We start from the raw sequence: 20,942 nt of genomic DNA on the forward strand, positions 1-20,942 counted from the left end.
TAAGTCTCAGTCTTTATCAGTAAAATGGGGATAATTATGCTACTTACTTCATAGGGAATGTACACTGACTAAAGGAAGTAAAACATACAAGTGTTTATCACGGTGCCAGGGAGCAAGTAAGAACTTGATACATGTAGTTTAGTGTTAATAGCTAGGATCTGCTTTGTTGCCTTTGCTAATACTTAGCAACAATGATGCGTGCAGATAACCGAAGATTATTCTGGATGTCAGGGGAAAATGGAAAGTAGGGGTTGCTGTCTGCTTTAGAGAATCCACAGAGTGGATTACCTTGCATAAATTATTGAGAATCCAAAACAAAACAAACAAACAAAAAATCAGAGAGATCTTTATCTAAATGGTAAAGATAAAGCCACTAAAATTTAAAGTATTGTTCCTGGAATACACAACACACAAGTATTGGCAGAGATTTCTCTTCTCATGGAAAGGACTAAAAACTTAGAAAGCTTTTAAAATGTCATCTTCTATTTCACAACAGCCTCTACAGACATTGTCACATGGTAACAAAAAGAGAGATTCTGTGTGCAACTTAAACATTTAATGAAAGTGAGCAATTCAGATTTTATATTTGACATAAAGCTTCTAAATGGAGTAATCATCTTATAAGTAATCTCAGGAACATAAATATATTTACAGCAACTCTAAAGTTTCTAAAAACTTTACCATAATGTTTTTCCTATGGAAGAAAATTGTTCTTGAATAATATTTTCTTGTAGAGAAAATAAATCAGTGGAGTTTTCAATGAACTGCTGCTGAGGTAGTCACACTTATCCATCAGTTAGGGAAATAAGGCTAACAAAGAACAGGTGTGAGCAGTGGGGGATGACACAAGAATTACGTGGGAACACCTTATGCGTCCAACCCAGTGCTGAGGCCAAGATCCTGAGAGTCGTCTGCAATGCCTTTATTTCCTTTAATCTCTATCAAAACCTATTCTGCCTCCACAAAATGTCCAAATCTGACCTCTCACCAGCCTCACCACCACCATCACAGCCCAAAACACATTCACCTTTCCCTTGGATACATTCTTCAGTCTCTTGAACTCCAGTCCTTCCTACCTACAGTCAGGCTACCCGACAGCGTGCAGAGGATCCTCAAATAGAAACTCGCTCATAGCATTTCTCTGCTTAAAACATTTCAGTGTCTCCGCATCACAACTGGAATTAAATCAAAGCACTTCTCATGCTTATAGGAGCCCATGTGTTCCCCCGCCACCTATTTCATCTGACACTCCCCTTCCGTTTGCACAGAGCGCCTCCTACTTTCCTTCTCTCCTAGAACAAGCCAAGGTCACTCCTACCTCCGGACTCTTGCACGTGCCGAACCCTCTGCTTGGAACCCTCTCTTCCCAGAGAGTCCTGGAAGACGGTTGTTCCTCTTTAGGTTTCCACTCAGAGGTCCGCCATCTCAGAGGGGCCTTCTGTGACCATCGTCTACAAATGGACCTTCACCCTCGACTCACCACTCACTATTCTATTTATGTATTTATGGGTTTTTTTTTTCAACCACAGTAATAACTATTTATATGTACGTGGGTTTATTTTCTTTTTTACTCCACCAGAGTGCAAGCTCCTTGAGGACAGGGATCCTGGTTAACGTGTGGATTGCTGTATCCCCAAGTACCACCTTAAACCAGGGCCCAACACCTAGTAAGCATTTGTTAGTTGAATGTTAGATGACCCAGGAGGGCCATTACCTGTACTTTTTATCCGGATATGTCCCCTATCTCTGAAGCCATCTACTCCCAGAACCCTTTTCTGTCTTTGATGAGCTATTGCATTGAAACTCTTTCCTTATCTTTTCTAATGAGATTTGAACCCCTAAATCTTCTATTTACCTTCTCCCGAAGCCTTATCTTGGTGATGTGTCTCAGGAGAGGAAAGCTGACATATGGTCACAGAAGGAAGTATGAGCATTATCTACCTTCTCTCCTCTAGACCCAGCTTGACCTTCCACTACCTTCTGAGTTCAGATGATATGTTAACTAAAGAGGAAGAGGAATCTGAAGTATCAGGACATAGAGGTCCTTAGCACAACATCTAAGGATGTCACTGCTTTGTGATGATGGGCGATCTTGGGGACTGATCCAGGCAATAATTTCCTCACAATTGTAATAAAGTTGACTCAAAAAAAAAAAAAAAAGATACAACCACTACATAAAACATGTTATTTTCCCTGCTCTGGGAAAATGGTTTCATGGGCCAAATAATTAACTTATACATAAACTTACATAATACATCTTTCTTAAAAAAATTGTTTTTTAGACTTTTTTTTAGTTGAAGTCAATTGTTTTATCAATTTCTGGTGTACAGCATAATGTTTCAGTCATACATATACATAAATGTATTCATTTCCATATAAAATACATCTTAACTTTAATTTCTTAATTACTTGAACAAGCAGTGAGTGTAGAAGTCCAGAGGACAGGGAGGTCATCGTGGCCTGGAGCAACTGAAAGAGCGTCATGGAGGAGGAGGAAGAGGGACTTGAAATGGGCCTTAAATTACGATTGCATCTAAAGAGCTGCTCTACTTAGTCGCATAATTTCCCCTCCCCTAATTTTGAGGGGAAATTTGCATCTCCTCTGCCCAGTTTCTCCTGGCTGGCTGCCTCGCCTGTCAACGGCAGTAGCTTTTTTGCTGTAAAATGGCCAACAAGGTACCTGTGCACCATTTCCGGCTGAAAACACTTGCAACTTGCACAAACTGAAATGTTAACGGGTAGAACACCTTAGCAGTATATTTGTATGGATACAAATCTACCTTTTTTTTTTTTAGATTTCTCTTGGCAGCTTTAAAATGTACAAAGCAACAAAAGAGCAGGAGCTATATATTTACTGAGGTCAGTCACCGATGCAGAACACCTTAATTAGTTGTGAAAAAACTGTGCTTCTAGGTTATTAACCACAGTAACACTGTGTTTCATCACATGGTTTGTCATGGCTTATCATGGAGAAAGTGAGAACTGTGTTGCAGGACCTCCCTCTTACCCTCCACGAGAATCAACTCCACTAGAATCAAACTTAGCAAAAAGATCTGAAGCTTTCTGAGAATGTCTTTCTGCGAATCACTAATGATCCTATATAATACTTTTTAGATAATCCAAAAGAAAACAAAAGGGAAAAAAGAAACACACACAAACAAAAACAAGTGGGAGAGATGTTATTTCCAGGACTCTCAGAAGATGGCACCAAATGTTCATCCCTGCTGACGACCAAAAGACCAGAAAAGCCCAACATCCGAGACTGCAAAGCCTTCATTCCCAGTAACGTGACTAGTTCTCCAAAAAGAGCATCTGTTGTCTGGAGCTCATTCATGGTCACTGTCCCTTTGGCTGTCCCTTTTGCCCTCATACTGTATTCCAATTACAACTTACTATGGAAATCACTCCTCGCTTAACAGTCACACTCTGGCCTTGGCAACTTCGGCCATTCAGGTGCCAACAGTGGGCAAACTACTGCATTGGCTTGTCCTAACCAAGTATTCCCTCAACGACACAGAATCTAAGACTTTAATTCCCATGCCTTCCATATAAGTGATCCTCATACATGGCCACCAGTAGACCTGTCTGAGATAGAAAACCCTCAAATCATGAATGCCATCACTTCCACTGCAAACTAACATGGAAATCAGTATTTTCAGTCAACTCAAGAGTTTGGTCTTCACTGGAAGAAGACCCTGAGTGAAAAACCCTTCTAGATTTTTTGCCCACAGTGACATCCGTTTGTATCACCTTTTGGCCTCCTGGAAGGTATACCATCACCCTTCAGTGCAAACCAATTAAAGAAAAGAAAAGGTAGGTCAACTGAGTGCCTGTCAGTCCAGACCAGAGCACTACCCGAGGTGTCTGATACGAATCCATGAGGGCTCAAGTGTGTCCGTGGTGGTAAGGGCATTTTGAAGAGCTGGGACTCGACTGGGACCCTCATGAAATACATCCCTTCCATGGAACCAGTTCTCACTTTGGAAGGGTCTTTTCAAATGAAGTGAAAGCGTCTGGAACTCTTGATGGCTTTGATCCTCTGCCAGCACAGTAATTAGTAAACTGCACGGCCCAGGCTTGTTTAACTGCCTGTCTTTTCAGTCCACAAGCTCTATGTCTAACGTCGGGGCAGTGTCTATTTGTTCTCAAGGATCTTACATGCTATCTGGTGTGTATTAATAATAATGCCAGTAAGTGAACAAAAATGATTTCTGAAGCTTCCCATGTTATAGGTCTGATACTCTGAGTTTTTCCTGTATTATCTCATTTAAGACATACTGAGGTATACCAGCCCTAGGAAAGAGACACTACTATTAGCCCTATTTTTCCTATAATGAAACTGCAGATTAGTGGGTTGCCATGACTTGCCTCAGATCCAGAACTAGTAAAAGGAAAACTAGGATTGCCATCTAGGCTTGTGTGACCTTAAAATACATCTTCTTTATCTCTGTGGGGCATTTTTTCTACTTACAAAAACAGTTGTTTAATTGATTTCAATATATGAATAAAATATTGTCATGTTAAAATGTTATTAAATGGGTTCAGATATATTGCGACTTCATTCATGCTCCCTTTCTAAAGTCCATAGCTGGCCTCTAACACACAAGGCTGGCTTAGACCATTGAAGCGAAGGGTTCTGCTGACCACATCATGTCTCTCTGGGGCAAGCAAAACCAGCATTGTTTTAGAGGAGGCTTGTTACTTGCTAGAACGCAGAGGGGTGCTACCAGGAAGCTTTGCTGCGCCCACACAGTAAGAAACCAGACTCTCCATGACATGCCACCTATCAGGGTTCTCAAGTTAGGTTCTAGGAAAACCCTTCTTTTCATGGAAGAATGATGCAGCTAAGCTTCAGGTTTTTGTGTAAGTTCTCCTTTGAAAGTTTGAAGTTACATGAGCTCATAAGCATATTATTCACCAAATCAGTGTCACTGTTGAGTGGAGAGGGTGCTCGAACCAGCGACTTTGATCTATCACTTACAACTGTGTGGCCTAGAGTAAGTTACTGAACCCCTTTCTGCTCTAATTAATCTAAATATTCCCCTATTTAGAAATAGTAATTTTTCTCTCATAATAATGTTGTGAAATGAAATAAGGTACTTAAAGAAACAGGAACATATTAGATACTCGAAAAATTCCCACATCTATATCCAAATTGCATTCTAATTTTCACCCAGCATTTTTTTTCCACCCTGTATTAACAAGTGCTATTATCCTATTGAAATGCACCAAATATCTCTTATCTTTAGCCCCAACCCGACAAAGCAAACTCACTTAAGCAAAGATACTGATGAAATCTGACTGAACTACAATTAGTTATACTAACTAAAGAAAATAATACAATAAAACAATAACATTTGTATTGTGCTCTGTTGCCCACCACTAAATGCTTATATCCAAATCATGAAATTAAGCATGTCAGAAAAGTCAGTAAGAATTAGCTAAATTAGTTACATGGTGTAATTACTTGAGAGAAATTGCAATTGTCAACACCTTTATATTTATGATGCAATTTATTTTTCAATAAAAATTTGACTTACTTCTAAATGTCGAAATATGTGACTTTTGGAAATTTAGACAACTGGTAACTCTCACCACAAACAACTATAATTCAAACAAAATTAAATGGATATAAGTATGTTTTCTTTACTATCATTTTGAATATATATAAACTACAGGTGACTGTCTTTTCTTAATTAGTATATGAAGTTTAAAAAGCAGGTTTATTAGATAGGTATTTGAAAGTACAAAAAATTGAATTCTTGGTAGCATCACAGTCACTCTAAAGATGAAGGTTAACTATTTTATTATGGTTTCTGCTCACGGCAGTTTTTCCACATAATTGATGCTTTTCAAGATGCTGGCAATTGTTACTTTAAAATTGGAACAAAAGAAATTAATCCTTTTAGAGGGCATGCTGATTCAAACCTGCCGGATGAAAAAAGAAATAGCTCTAGTCTGACTTCAAAGCCTAATTCTTCTTTGTAGAAGAAGAGTTTCTATAGAATTATGAAAGATCAAAAGAGACTGTCCAATGTACTTATGACCTGAGAAGATAGATTACATTATCAAAAGATAAAATATGAGTAGGTCATAAAAGTTAATGAAAATGTCTATTGTTTTTTCCAAAAGGAAAATGAAATACACACACATATTTTTTAGAATAAATTCACCTGTAGGATGATCACTATCATTCCGGACTTTGGGAGGATCTACACAGTACAACGTAGATTAAAGCAGAGCCTTTTGCAATCAGAAACAGAAACAACAATCCCTCAATGACACATATTATGTCTGTTTTACTATAATGTTATTCACTTGGCTTCACCAGATCTCTCAAAATCTAATTTTGCAGTGATGTCTTAAGCTTGTACCATTTCATATTTACATGCAATTAGAAAAATCTATCTTACAACCTACAACTTTGCCATCCTGGGTTTTAAACAATATATTCGTTACAATATTACTAACATTGATTCAGACCGGGGGCATTTGCAAGGAGACATCAAGATGGGAATCCAGATGCATTTGAAGAGTCAATGTTGGAAAGTCATTAAGCAGAATTTTTTTTTTTCTAGACCAGTTCTGGATCTGTAATTATCAAGGGACTAGATGCCGATGTCATGTGTGATCAACATTAAAATGTCAAGACACTAATCATTGGGTCAAAGGCACTATAATGTTTAAGGGAAAAACTGCAATGGAGTGGAGTGTTTGGCCTGCATGTTCTGGCCACAGTCCAAGTTGAGAGATTGTAGACTGCTTTTCTTAAATCCCCCCTGTAGCTTCTTTTGGAGGCTGTACTCTCATTTGATTCCTCTCTTAAATGATTTTGCAGTATTGTTGTGTTCTGTTAAACAACTGCTGTGTTCCACTCCAGTGGTGGATACAGTGATTTCTGTACTCTGTACACAGTCTGTAACACACTCCTTCGGGGGTGGTGAAAGGTACAGAAGAAATATACCTGTTACTGATTTTAAAAGAAAGCAACATATCGATCTTAATAGATAAAAATTTTAAAGCCTCAATACTATAGGGTTCATGAAATCACAAAGTGAATAAGAGTTGAAACTACTTTTTTTTTAATGTTGGATCTCATTTTTCTCATCTTGCCTTACTTTACAACTGAAGAATCCCAGAGGAGTGAGTTTGAGATTCAGGGAGTACACAGTCATTAAACAAATGGAATGTGTTTAGTGATGCTAAACTAAATTCACAGTTTGAACAGATACAGGATATAAATGAAGTAAGCTCAGGGCAAGAGTTCAGGGCATCTCAGTAAACACAGCAAGAAAATGTTCTCATTTTCTTGGTAACCCACTGGCTACCGGGATGCCAAACCTGAGGTTCAAAAACCAAATTTCCTTCATCAGAAAAAACTTTTAAAATAGTGAAATGATGAGACAACATTTTTCTAAGCAAAATTTCCCCCGATAATAAAAATAAAAACATGACAATGTGAGAAAAAGCCAAAGAAAATTTCATCTTGTAGTCACAAGTGCACTGTTATTCTTTCTGCCCAAGAAATTTCAGCTAAAAGCAAACAGGTTGTTCATAAATGAAAATTATTCTAAGTGACCAGTGAGCACATGCCATTAAGACTTTTTAAAACTGAAGTACAGTCGATTTACAACGTTGTGTTAGTTTCTGGTGTACAGCATAGTCATTCAGTCATATATATATATATATATATATATATATATATATATATTCCTTTTCACTTTTTCACTATAGGTCATTACAAGGCATTGAATATAGTTCCCTGTGCTATATAGTAGGACTTTGTCGTTTATCTGCTTTATATATGGTAGTTTGTATCTGCAAATCCAGAACTCCCAATTTACCCCATGATTACTTAATTTATAGTTTTCCTAACCAGGAGGGGGCGCACTGCACTGATGCGCTTCCCCTACCCTTAAATATACCTCATCCGTGCATTTCTGCCATTCTTTTTAACAAGTGAAAAAGTATAGTAAAATTGCTTTTTTTTTGAAAAGTATAAAGAGAAACAAAAGGTATACATATTTCTGTCCTTTAAAAAAATCTCCAAGCATGTTTATGCATCGTGCAACAGTAGTTTTTTCCTTACATATTTTATTTTACCATGCAGATGACTAAAGCCGAGAATACTCTTAAACAAGAATTAGAAAACCTTGAAATTACCAAAAGCAAAACCTCTCAGTTAATCCAACCACTGAACTAAATCCATCTTCTTTTAATTCTGAAGTAAGCGCCAAAAAAAAAAAAAAAAAAACAAAAAAACACTTATTTGGATGAAGAAAGTAAAAATGGAAGTGAATGCTCCTGATAAATTTCACATCATGAAAAGCAGATGATTCCTTTGCCGCTTTCAGCAAGGAGTACAGCTGTCCCTCAGTGTCTCAGGGCACTGGTTCCAGGACCCCTGTAGTTACCAAAATCCAAGGAAGTTCATGTTCTTTACATAAAATAGCGAAATATTTGCATAAAACTTTACACACACACTCCCATATACTATAATCATCTCTCCATGACTTATGATACCGATGTTAATACTATGTAAATAGTTGCTGGGGTACAACAAATTCTCAAGTTTTGCTCTTTGGAACTTTCTGGAATTTTTTTCCTCAGATCTTTTCAGTCCACATTTGGTTGAATTCTGCGGACGTGGAACCCTCGGAAATGAAGGGCTGACTGTATTTTAAAATCCACAGCACTTTGACAAAAATATTATCATCTGAAAAACAGACTTTACAACGCGCTGTTCTCTCAGACACTAAGAATAGACCATAAATTGGTAGTTTAGAGTGCCTTTCAGTTCCAGTTTTTCTAAAAGCACTTCACGAAGCAATTAGTCAGATAATGGTGGTGCACTCGCTCTTCGCAGCCGTTCTGTAGCCACTAATAGCACCCGATCTTTCCAGCCAATCGAATGGACTGTTGAGGGGCAGTGTAACATCTCCTCTTTTCAACCCTCATCACATTCTCTTCTTAAATAACATGTTTGGACTCTCTTCTTATTTATAAAACAGCTTAGGGTTTAAATGTGTACCCTCCCCCCCAAAAAAACACAAAAAAAAAACCGCACTGATTTTTGAATCTAATTAATCATAGGATCTACAGTTGATGTCTGTAAATCATCTAGGAATGATGAAACTCCATAATGTTTTATTGTCACTCTAGCAGTGGCTTCATCAGTGAGACTGGGGATTTTTTTTTTCTTTTTACCTAAAGTGAACTTTATCAAGAATTTGTAAAATGCCACCATTTTAGTCTATCAAATATAACACATAAAATAGAGGGACTGATTCTCACACTGGCAGTTTTTAACTTATTTTAAAGTTTAAATAGGACCTGTCATAGAGCCCCTTAGACTTACTGTGGTTTCTGCACTAAAATAGTACATAAATTAAGGTGTAGCTGGTAATAATAGTCTGCCTACAAAAAAAAAAAAAAAGGTCTCAAGGGCAAATATACTGGAAGTCTGAACTTTTGGAATTCTTTACTGTTCAGTGACTTAATTTACTTGAAATGATTTCTGTTGACAATTTGGCAAGGACAATTTTCTGTTTACTGTTTGCTTATTTTTTTTTTAACATTTTTTATTGATTTATAATCATTTTATAATGTTGTGTCAAATTCCAGTGTTCAGCACAATTACTGTTTGCTTATTATTTTCAGGTAAAGCTGTATTGGGGAATTTAAGTTGGCACTTGCTGGAGTGGCCCAGAACATGGATATACCACCCAGAGACACTGATATCAAGGGTAAATCACTTGGTCCAACAACAGTAGTTTCAACTCATAAAAAAATGATGACAGAAAGTTCCATGGGAAACAAAACACTAACTGAAGTCTTTAGGCCCCAGGATGATGTGTGTAACTAAGGTGCTATTGGACAATCCAGCATCAGCCCTGATAGCTTCAACTGTAGAGACAAATTATCTTTTAAGGCTAGAGAGCTTCGTATCTTTGAAACGAACACGTGGTGAAGGCAGTTCTAGAAAGTGATTTTTTTTTTAAACACCACACATGTTTAAAAGCAAGAGAGGTACCTTTTTTCCAAAGAAGAAGTTTACAATTTTTAATCCTCCCCCTGAAGAAGAAAAATAACACTGTCCTTTCCATTTCGCTTTGCATCTGACTCACAACTTGGTAATGGTGAATTAATTTTGAATTACTTATGAAATAGACCCTGTCCTACATTTTAACTTACCCTAATCCAATTTAGTGTAACCTGATCTAACAGCAGGAACGGTGGCATTTATTTCACATTTCAAACATTTTATATATTTCCACTCACCTCACTGATACGTTTAAAATAGACAGCATTTCTCAGTATGAAATACCCTGTTGTATAATCAAGATCCTGGCACCTGTTAAGTGCAAGTGCTTATTTAAAACGTGGTGATTGGAACTTTTTCTCTCAAATCACATCTTGTTGAAGTTAATGAATTCTGTGTAGGAATATTAACCAGCTTCTACATGTCGCTGATGATCCCATCCCCACCTTTCACTAACATACTGAATACATTACCTACTAACAATGACTGAAGCCTGCAAAGTCTCTGATACCATGGACAAAGTACTGCACTGGATTCTGCACACCTTTCCTCTTTGAAACACCCAAGTTCAAAGTTGGCGGATGGGATTATTTTCATTCTAGTTGCTATTCAGCGCATCTGTTCTGAGAGACGGAAATTTAATCCTGGATAGACTATCTCTGCCAGACAGGAAGGATTAAAAAAGGAAGGGCAGTACAAGTCAGAATGAACTTGTCATTGGAAGGGCTGTCAGGAGCAATTTACACCATGGTTATCTTGATTCGGATCGTCACTGTGAGACTCCCATTTTTAGACAAAAAATATGAAAACATGTCAAAGATATAGACTCCTTAAAAATCACCCCCAGAAAATGAAACGGTAGGTACACAAAAGAATCTTCCTTTAGCACTTACACCATTACGTAGCCTCCAAATCCCTCACAGTTCTTCTGGGGAGGGAGCTATAAATGCAGGTTCCAGAACACTCTTGATCATGGCCAAGGGCGTGCTAATGTTTTTGAATCACGCCAGGGTTGGAAGAAATTCTAACAGCAGATATGAATTTCTAAAAACACTTGGTGGATCAGAGTTTCCTATGTGCATACTTTGTAATTTATTTATTGGTTAGTTTGAAAGGAGAACTGTATAAAAAGCCATGCTGTATCACACAGTCACAGAGCATTGCTGCTCCAGAATGTCAATGTTATTAGCCAAGTGCAGGACCTCTTTATCACCTCTCTTCACTCTACCATCCCTTGATAAATACTAAATATTAACAGGGTGAAAATTTCAACCCACACGAAACTCAAGGGGTTTACAAAATTTGACTGAATTTTGCATATGACTCTGCATAACAACGTGTTATACCTAATATTTCTGAGTACTCACTGTATGGCAGGAATACGCTAAATGCTTTATGTGCAATAGCTGATTTACTTCAAAGAACTGTCACAGGAGGATGCTCCTATCATCACCCTAGTTTTGCAGAGAAGGAAACCAGGTTCAGAGAGGTTACACAAAGGAGCAGAGATCACACAGCTAGAAAATGGCAGTCACGATTTGACTCGAGTCCATCTAACTCAGGCGTCTTCATTCGTAAACACTGTGCTAATTCACTGCCTGCCCACGTTTCCCAAACGTCACACTGTTGTTTAGACAGTGCTTCATGATTTCAGATCTTTTCAGCACATGTTACTCAGTGCCACCATGGACAGGCCCTATGCTAGGGGCTGGGCATTCAGTTGTGACACAGAAGATGTGGTGGCTGTCCTCATGGAGCTTACAGTCCAGCGGCCTGCATGAAGCAAGGTGCACTTCTTCCTGCAACTTCGGATCAGGAATCCGGATGGCACTGAATTCACACACCTTGGGTTACCTTCCAAGATGGGTGAATGAAATTTGCTTCTTCATGAAATCTGGAGCCCGGTGCTCTTGCCCTCCTCACTTTCCCTTCAGCTAAGTTCAGGGTCAACAGCTATAAAAAAGCTCCATGTTTGGTCTTAATTGCAGTCTTTTCGTTTCTCATAGGCAAATGAAATCAAAAGACTTCTAATCCAGGACAGCACCAGGCAAACTATGACGAGAGCAAGGTTTGGGGGTGGGGGTGGGGGGCTCTCAGATTCTGTTCTTCCCCTTCTTCCCTTGGGCGGTTATGATTCTTCTGTTTCTCTCCTTGTCTCTCAAAACTTAGTCTTGGGCAAAGATTTGACAGTAGTCAATTTCTAACTTGTTCTGAATTTAAATCCACTTGGTTCTTCCTTGTTAAGTGTGGACTGAAGGCTCTGAGCTCTTGTAAAGTTACTTTAGCATGAGTCACCAAAGAGGACAGGGAACTCTAAAGGCCAATCTAAACTGACTAAAGCTCTTCCTCGAAGCAGCTGCTTCCACTGACTTTTCATTGAGTGACAGGGTGAGGGGATACAGTGACCACCACATCCCCTGAAAGACACACCTCTTCTTCCTCATTCTCTCTTCCTTCCCACCATCCTCTCACCGCAACTCCACTCTTTTCTTCTCCACTTCCCTTTCCAAAACAGGGAACAAGAAAGAGGAAAAGAAATGGGAAAGAGACAGGTTTAGGGTACAAGTCAGCTTCTCGGAAGGAAGAGGATCACCTTGGTACACGCGCCTCCTCTGACCATCACTCAGAAACTCAAGGGAAGAGGAACAAAGGACCATGCTCCTGCTCCTACTTTTTACAAGGAAAACAGGCCCACCTTCCCTCAATGCACACTCACTGAACATCTAGCAGTCTAGAATATACAATTTAGGCCAAACAGAAAGGCCTGATACGTCAAGAATTACATGATCCATAGATGTCCCAGGACTTTATCTCTTCTTTTCATTTTCAGGACTCTCTGAAATATTCATGACAGAGTCCTACTGGGTGATCTGGCTGGGCCTTCCTAATTGAATTGAAAACTGCCGCAGTGACCACAGGAATGACTTCTAGGGACCACGCTTTTGCTCCAAGAACAGCTTTCTCAGCTACTGCTTATTAATACAGGGTAGGCCCTTCACCCCAAATAGGAAAGTCAAATCACTTTCCTGCTCATTTGGAATTTGAATTGAGAGATGCGTGGAATTAAACTGCTGCACCTCTAGGAGAATTCTAGAAGCCTGGAGAACGTATTCTTGCCACTGAGATCTCTGCCAATGCATTAACTCCCAGTCTCCCCGAGGTGTGAAAGCTTAATGCTTCCTTGGATTCTGTAGATACCCCAGTGTCTTTCTGATAATGTCACCGAGATTTATGCAAACTCACATGGTTTCAGGGACTTGCCATTCAAAGATTCCTGTTTCATACTGTGACCAGGCTGAGAATCAATCTGTGAACAATCCAATCCTTGTTTTTCTGGGTTTCTTTTAAGCACTGTATTTCCAAAGCCACTTGTGTGAGTTTATCTGTGTTCTTTATCTCTCTGGTTAATTTGATCCATTTTCTATATTTTGCTAAAGTGGATTTGGGTGGGTAGGGTAACAGATGGACTTGTAGGGTTTGAAACTAGACTCTCTGGCATCCTCAAATCTTACTGTGCTTTGGGGTCATTCTTACATATGCTGTTAGAGGTAGTATTCAGAAACGGATCTCCTGACCATCTAAGAGTGTCAATACGATCTTTCTGAATTTTGAGGCTCTTCAAGAATACCTTTTACTATTAGCAACAAAACTTACCACTAAGGGAAGTTTAAAGCTCTTCCCAGGGCTGTAACAAAGTTCTAGTAAAACAGAACTTTCAGAAACCTAGTAGAGTTCCCATTTCATGCTTTCCTCCTAATTAGTATCAATATACTGTAGCTTTTATTCAAAAAGAGAGGTAATTTTGCAAGGTTATCCTATAAAATTCTGGAACCAACCGTTCTCTTTGGTAAAAACTGATGCTTAGTAACATTTCCCTAAGCTCAACTCATGGCTGTAGAGGTGATCAAGGGATTCTCTTGAAAGCAGCTGGACAGTGATAGGAAACAGAGGTTGTATTCATTGAAAATTACTTTTAGTGTCTACCTTTTTATAGTTGACCAAAATGCACTGAAGCACTGAAACATAAATGTTACAGCAAAGGCTGCCAAAAATCTTCCAGTGCTCTTAAAATAACTGACATGAAGGTGGAAAGGAGTAAGATTATACTCATTATTGTATCTGTAGACCTTTCTGTAACAATAATGGGCAGAGGCAGACCTAGATTATTAGTGAAACTGACATACGGAAAACAATAAATTCAGTTCAGAAACTTCAGGTAAGCTTTGGATTCTAAAAGTGTATGATGTTACACAGTAAAAGAAATTAGTCTTTCTCCAGGAAAGACTGTCATTGTCAATGTAAATTAAGACTGAACCCAAATAATAACACAGCTCATTCAAACTGCAATTAATTTGGAGATTGGTTACATGTTTGAGGCTACTTCTTACTCCTTTTTTCCTTCTGGCGAACCCGGCAGCAAATGCTGGAATTGTGCACAGATTCGAAGGAGACTGGGTAAAATCCTCCATCCATCTTCCCCAGACGAATCTACTTGCGAGAACCAACAGATGTAGATAGTTAATAGAAATTAATTTCTTTCTGTTATTCAGCCTTCCATTGCTTCATTCTAACACTGGCTACACTGATGTCCTAAGATACGTGGGCAAAATGCTGCTGTAATACAATTTCTTTGCTGCTAGAAATGAAAGCTCTTGAGATAGCTCTTGCTTACATAGCTGCTTCGGGTGATTACATCTTTACACAGATGTTAATTACTCTCCGGAGAAAGCTGCCCAAAGCATCAGGTGAGTAACGTAATCTTACAGTGGATACCAAAGAGTGACTCAGGGCTATTCTGTATGATGGATATTATTTCTCACCCTTGTTGAGATCCGAATTCCTCTCTGATGAATGTAGGGCGAGTGGCAAACCCTTTATAAATGGTAGCCAGCTAATGAGCAAAATGGGTTACTTAAAGTAGATAGACACACTAGCTTTTAGCCTACTCCAAAGCTTGGGCCCAGCTTCAGTGAGACCAAAGACACACAGCTTACTAAGCTGGGAAGTCTTGTTAAAATTTCCATCAGCGGTTCTCAGACTTCACTGTGCATTAGACTCCCTCTGGGAGAGTTTTAAAAATATTAATGCCTGGACCTCAGTTCAGTCCAATGTATTCAGGTTTCAGGAGCAGAACCCAGGCGCCAGTATTTTTAAAACTCCTCCAGTGATTCCACCACGTAGCCAAGGCTGAGAATCACTGCCGTGGCTGCACTGCCTTGCTTGACTCAAGTCTAGAGTTTGGTGACGTCAGCGCTGCCATGGCAGGTGGGATGGTCAATCTGAAGGAACAATACAAGGTACCTCTGAAGGAAACAAAAGCCCTGCAGCCCTGGATAGTGATGGTTGAAAGCAATCATTTCAGAAATAACCACAGAACAAAGGACTCCCTCCAAACAAAACACAATACTGCAACTCCCAAAGTAAACATGAAAAGAGCTAGAAACAGCAACAGAGCGTCCAGCGACTGTCTCATAAAGGAGCAAGCTACATAGATATCTACTCATCATTCTCTCCTCAAAATACAAAACAAAAAGAACAATAACGGAGGAAGAACTGTGACACTCTATTGATTGTAGCTGGTGCAATTAAAACGTTAAAGACTAACCTTGGTGCTTTGTTAATGCCTCAGGACACAGGGAAACTTTAGGTAGTTAAATTCTTTCAGAAGATCATTAGTATTAAAGACTGGGGAAGAAGGTCCTAGGGGAGACTAAATGACACTGGCAGGTCGAGTGAGAGAGAGAGTATCTGCCCAGGAAGAAATAAATACTGGGACAACATAGGAAGGAATTTGATGATTTTAATACCAAGCTGAGACCATACTTAAGAAAAATCGCATTCTTTAATGAGCTATCATGTTTTGTGTCACTCTACGCGTAAAAAGAAGCATTTAGCTTTCTTTGTTTTGCCACCAGCCTACTAGCAATCAGAAAAAATTTTACATGATTCTTAAGCATCCGTCGGCTTTGTCTTTAGCGCACGCCTAGTGTTGTGAATGGAATAGGAATGGAGAATATTTGTTAAATACAAAAGTGAAGAAAAGCATCAGCCCACATCATATCCTGGCTGAACTCACAGTCTGGATATTTTAAGGAAATGTATACTGGATACAGAATATTGTCATCTTTAAAAGTACTATTAGATTAAACGATATGAAATCACCATCCTTATAGATCACAAAAAGGATTCACATAGCAATTTCATATGGTCCAATATACATGCTTTTTTCCTTTCATTTGTTCTTTTAAAAATTTGGGGTGACATAAATGAGCACAGTCTGTTTAGTTTGAAAGCTTTTCTTTCCAGAAGCTGGATGTTATGGATATGAAACTGCTCCTAGAAAAACAAAAGTGGGGTCTCAGTGGAATAGCTGCATTTCTGGCCGAGCATCCACATCAGTAAGCAATATGTAAAAAAGCATACAGGACCTAATGTCAAAGGCTTCAGATATTCAAGGATGGCTGATTTGATGCATGCACCTGATTTCATCCAGAATGTGGAAAATGATTATTCTGAAGGGAAAAGGCCAAACTCACAGAAAATAAAAATACAGGTGTTTGAACATTACGGTCCTTCTTTGCAAAATATACTATGCCCAAGATATCCTATACAGCTTAGCTGATATTTAAGCACACCTGCTTGTTCTGATAAGAAATATATTTTCCCATGGTTATGTTTTCTTTCACAGATTGGGGTCCAGGATAATTTAGGTCTAATAGTTTCATATGCTGTTTTAGGAAATAGAGAAATCTAATACAGGTTTAATGGCATTAAATATAGAGCTTTCAGAATGGAAGAGTTGTGGGTTGGAGCATGAGGGTTTATTAGTGTAAAGTAGCCATCTTGGTACTCATATAAAAAAAAAAAGTCAGAGAACAAACATTTAAGTATGAAGAGGAAGCAAATCGAGAATTATCTCTGCAGTACTTTTAGCACCATGAATTTTGAAGAAAGATTCCTAAAAAGCCGTTCTTAAATAAACCAAATAAGGATACACGAAACTATTTGCTTTCTTCTCATGAGCATCCACCTGAATAGGCATTGGGAGTTTCTGTAGAGTACTTCACCTGGACCTCAACAGTTCAGCTACTTTGCTTAATGCAACAACATCAGTAAGAAATACATTTTATAGCAGGACTCGGTCACACAGTGGAAATACGTAACTGAAACAAAAGTCTCACAAAACAATCCAATCCTCATTGCATCTGATATAACTTACATTTTTGATTTTGTTCTATTTTGTTCCATTTAAAATGCTGGTCACACCACTAATTTGATTCTACCACCAGTTAGGTCACCATGCCTTATTCAACAAGCACTATTTTAAATTATATTTTAATAGAACTTCACGCCACTGATAAACCAGAAGTCAAAATAGTTTGGAAAATCATCGCAACCTTGACATTTTGTCTTTGGAACGATGGCGGGAGGATACCTTTAAATTATTGCACCTAAAGGACAATATGCTGAGACGCCAATCACCTTGCCCAGAGATCAGACTCACGTCCCGGCATAACCAAGTTCCAAAACTTATGAATATTCTACTCCTCCACAGTGACTTCCTGGTGACATTTGTTGCGTGTGGCTCTGGGCACAAGCAGGTAAGAAGCTATTCCTCTCCTTTCCCTACAAATGAATCTTCTTGACTACTCAGGTGACTTTGAGTTGAGGATAGGGTAATGGCATGAGTGGGACAATGACCTTGGTGAAGAGCCTGCTCCCCAGTCTACATTCTGAGCTCCCCAAATTCGGTTTCTAGGAAATAATGGCTCTTCACCTAATGACCCTCACTACACAACGATCAACCTTTTCCTCAAACGGTAATCCACACAGAGCCAAATCAACTTGGCATAAACATACTTATCCACAAAACAAGTCAGCCTGATTTTATAAAATCTCTAAAAAGATTCAGTGCTGAGGCACAACTGTCAATTTTATAAACAGCATCCAAATGATGAAACCAAGAAAATTTGTTAACCTTTCTATGAACTCTTTCATAGAAAGGGCAAGGCTGAATGTTAGAGTTTTTCTAATCACATTTGAAAATCAGAATTATTTCTCTAGAATTTTCTTGGATAAAAACATCAGTGTATGATTTTAAATAAGTGATTAAAAATCTTTTTCACATAAAATGATTCTAAATGACTAACTCTTCTTTAATTACAAATTGAATTTTACTTTTATCTGCAAAGTCCAAGGGAAACAAATTAATTATCTAGGGGTCCACAATTTTTTAATATCAATATTAGTTAACTGCAATTTTTTGGCATTAGCTATAGGCCCAAAAGACATGATACTCTACTATGAATGTTCCAAGAAAAAGAAAACACAGGGTTACCAAGGAATAAAAGTGATCTGAGTTAGATATAAAGGAAACATTTCTTTAAGATGTCATAAGATTCCGTTTTTAGAAAGCCTTGACAAATTTCAAAACTGCCTACAGTTAGGAAAGAGCTACATAAATTCTTGGCATTTCTTTTAATCTTCTGTTTTCCCTCAATTATTTTTTAGCTCGATAGTTATTTAAGATATATTCAAATGGAGTAACCAGAGAACTAAAGAGTTAAAATCTCTTCTAATTTTCACATTTTTTTTCATAATTGTTAGGTAAGAAAAATGCTGTTGTTCTGAACGAAAAAGTAACATAATACAAAGGGCCAAATTCATGAAATTACTGTACCTTAAAAGTAAAACAAAGATTCTCCTAAGACCACTTGAGCTTGCTTTGATTCAATAATTTATTCCTTTACGTGTTTGTCAAAGACGTGCTGTCTGTCCCTTGTTGTTGGTGTTTGCCTTTGATACCAGTGAGGCTGAGCTGCAGCCTGCATCCTTAGATATCCCTCCAATATTAGTTTGATACAGAAGTTGGATGGATGTTTGAACAGCTAGTACATGTGGCTGTTCCTTTGTATTTTCCTTCTTTATTACATTTTCAGAATCAAAAGCAGATAAGCTCTTACACCAGCCACTGTTATCAATATCAAGGCGACATACACAAAAGATATGTGAACAAAATGAAATTTGACATGTCACTAGGAGACAGGCTGTTGTCGGAAAGTACCAGATAATTAAATTTAAGAAGGAACCTAAATTTCGAACTTCTCACAATGCAGAGTGATATGGCAGACAGAGATAAGAATTTGGACTTAAAAAACTCACGCAAATATCAACTCCCATTGTTTTTCCTATAATAGAGTGAACAGAACAAAGTAAGTGTGTGTCAGGACAGTGTAAGCTGGAGAGCCATGATTTAAATGCCAATGAGTTGCTAGGATTCGTTTTTGAAAAAAAAAAAAAGAAATAATAGGAAAAGTTGTGGCAAATACACTTCATCATATTGCTTATTTACTTATCTCCCCAACAGAGATTATGACCTTTTGGAGGACAGAGGCATTTGTCTGTCTTTTATTTGACGGTGCCACAGCGCTTGGCATATGGGAGATTCTCAGTCAGCGAATGAACAGTTAATACCTACTAACCCTCCTCACGGAGGCAGCAGTGACAGGCCCCGCTCACATCACATACACAAGCTCATGTCTGAATATTATTCAATGACCCCTCTACTGAAGATGCACAGACCCAGAAAATTCTTCCCTGGAATTCAGTTTCTTCCATTTTCCTGTAAATTCTCTGAGCTCTCCTCCTAATATTTCTGATTGTCTCGTTACTGATTCTTGAACAGGTCCGCCTATCCCCTCTCCCAGGCTGATTTCATCTCTGTTTCCTACTGATTTCATTCATTTCCCAGCACAGTCCCTGAATCAGGTGTGTTTACATCTGAACTCTTTCTTTTTTCCCTCAAGAATCTCTCTCTCTGGATCTCATTTATCCTGGGTACTTCCTGTTCCCCTTCCTGTTTTTCTCACCTCGCACACTACCTATGGTCTCCTCCTAGGCTGTGGAACACGCAGACGCATCGATCACATTTTGTTCATCTGAACAATTCTAATATCTACTTCAATTACTGTCACTTAGCAAAGATGCCACAAATCATCCTTGTGAGATTGGCTCCTTCTCCTGTCTCTATTCCAATTTGTACCTTTTAGACATGGAAGCCCAGAAGTACAGATACACTTCTTCCCCACAGGAAAAATTTTATTTGCATCTTGGTTCATAGGCAGATGATTAATTTCAAAGTTATAAAAACATAGTATGAAATTGTAGGCCCTTGTGAAGTCATTCCATTTCTAAATAAAGAGGCAGCAGAGCACACACGTTAAGGACCCTGCAAGTATAAAAATGTATCTGCACATAAAATCATTACAAACACATGAAAAAGCTAACTTACTGGCTCCTCTTGCATTTAGCGCCCCTCCTTATCCCAGCTACTACGTCTAGAAAAACACAGTCAAGTATTTTCATGTATTCTCTATTTTGAAGTAGAAAATATGCACTAAGAAGAAAAGTCACTAAAAGAAAGAAGGTGGACAGCTATGTCGTAAGCACAAATAGAAGAGTGAGATGGGAGGGATTTCTACGTGCAATTTATTATCCCAATAGGAAAAAAAAATTCCAACAAATGTCATTTAAAAAAATAAAAAGCTTACCACGAATCACAGGATTTAAGTGTTAAATGTATTCTTAAAGATGACATGGACCAGTTGTTTTCAAAGTAACCTCATTTACAGAAGAGCAAATGAATATGAACTGAGCATCTACCTCCTAACACACACATGCTGCCACAGGTGCTGGGACCCATGGAGAGGAAAATAGACGTCTTGGACCTAACTGAGCGGGGAAGCGGGGTGCGGGGAGGAAACGACATATAGCTCCAAGCAAAAATGCATGCAGTGTTCGGTTAGTGGTAACTTCGATGCCTTAGAAGCAGCTACGTGAGTATGCACTACATATAGAGAGACTTGGTGCAGGTGTGGCTGCTCCCAGGAACGTGGTCAAG

General features: G+C 38.5%; 1 protein-coding gene and 1 long non-coding RNA gene across 6 annotated transcripts in view; one reads left to right on the forward strand and one right to left on the reverse strand.

Annotated features, from left to right (window-relative positions):
* SYT1 (synaptotagmin 1) overlaps positions 1 to 20,942 on the reverse strand; it is an 898,755-nt gene that overhangs the window by 334,987 nt on the left and 542,826 nt on the right. The window lies entirely within an intron of this gene.
* Positions 1 to 20,942, forward strand: part of LOC140700242 (uncharacterized) — a 332,718-nt gene that overhangs the window by 297,101 nt on the left and 14,675 nt on the right. The window contains exon 3 of the long non-coding RNA XR_012078604.1: positions 17,385 to 17,643. This is a non-coding gene — a long non-coding RNA (uncharacterized lncRNA). The remainder of the gene's footprint in view (positions 1 to 17,384; positions 17,644 to 20,942) is intronic.

This window comes from Vicugna pacos, chromosome 12, assembly GCF_048564905.1.
Source record: "Vicugna pacos chromosome 12, VicPac4, whole genome shotgun sequence".
NCBI lineage: Eukaryota > Metazoa > Chordata > Mammalia > Artiodactyla > Camelidae > Vicugna > Vicugna pacos.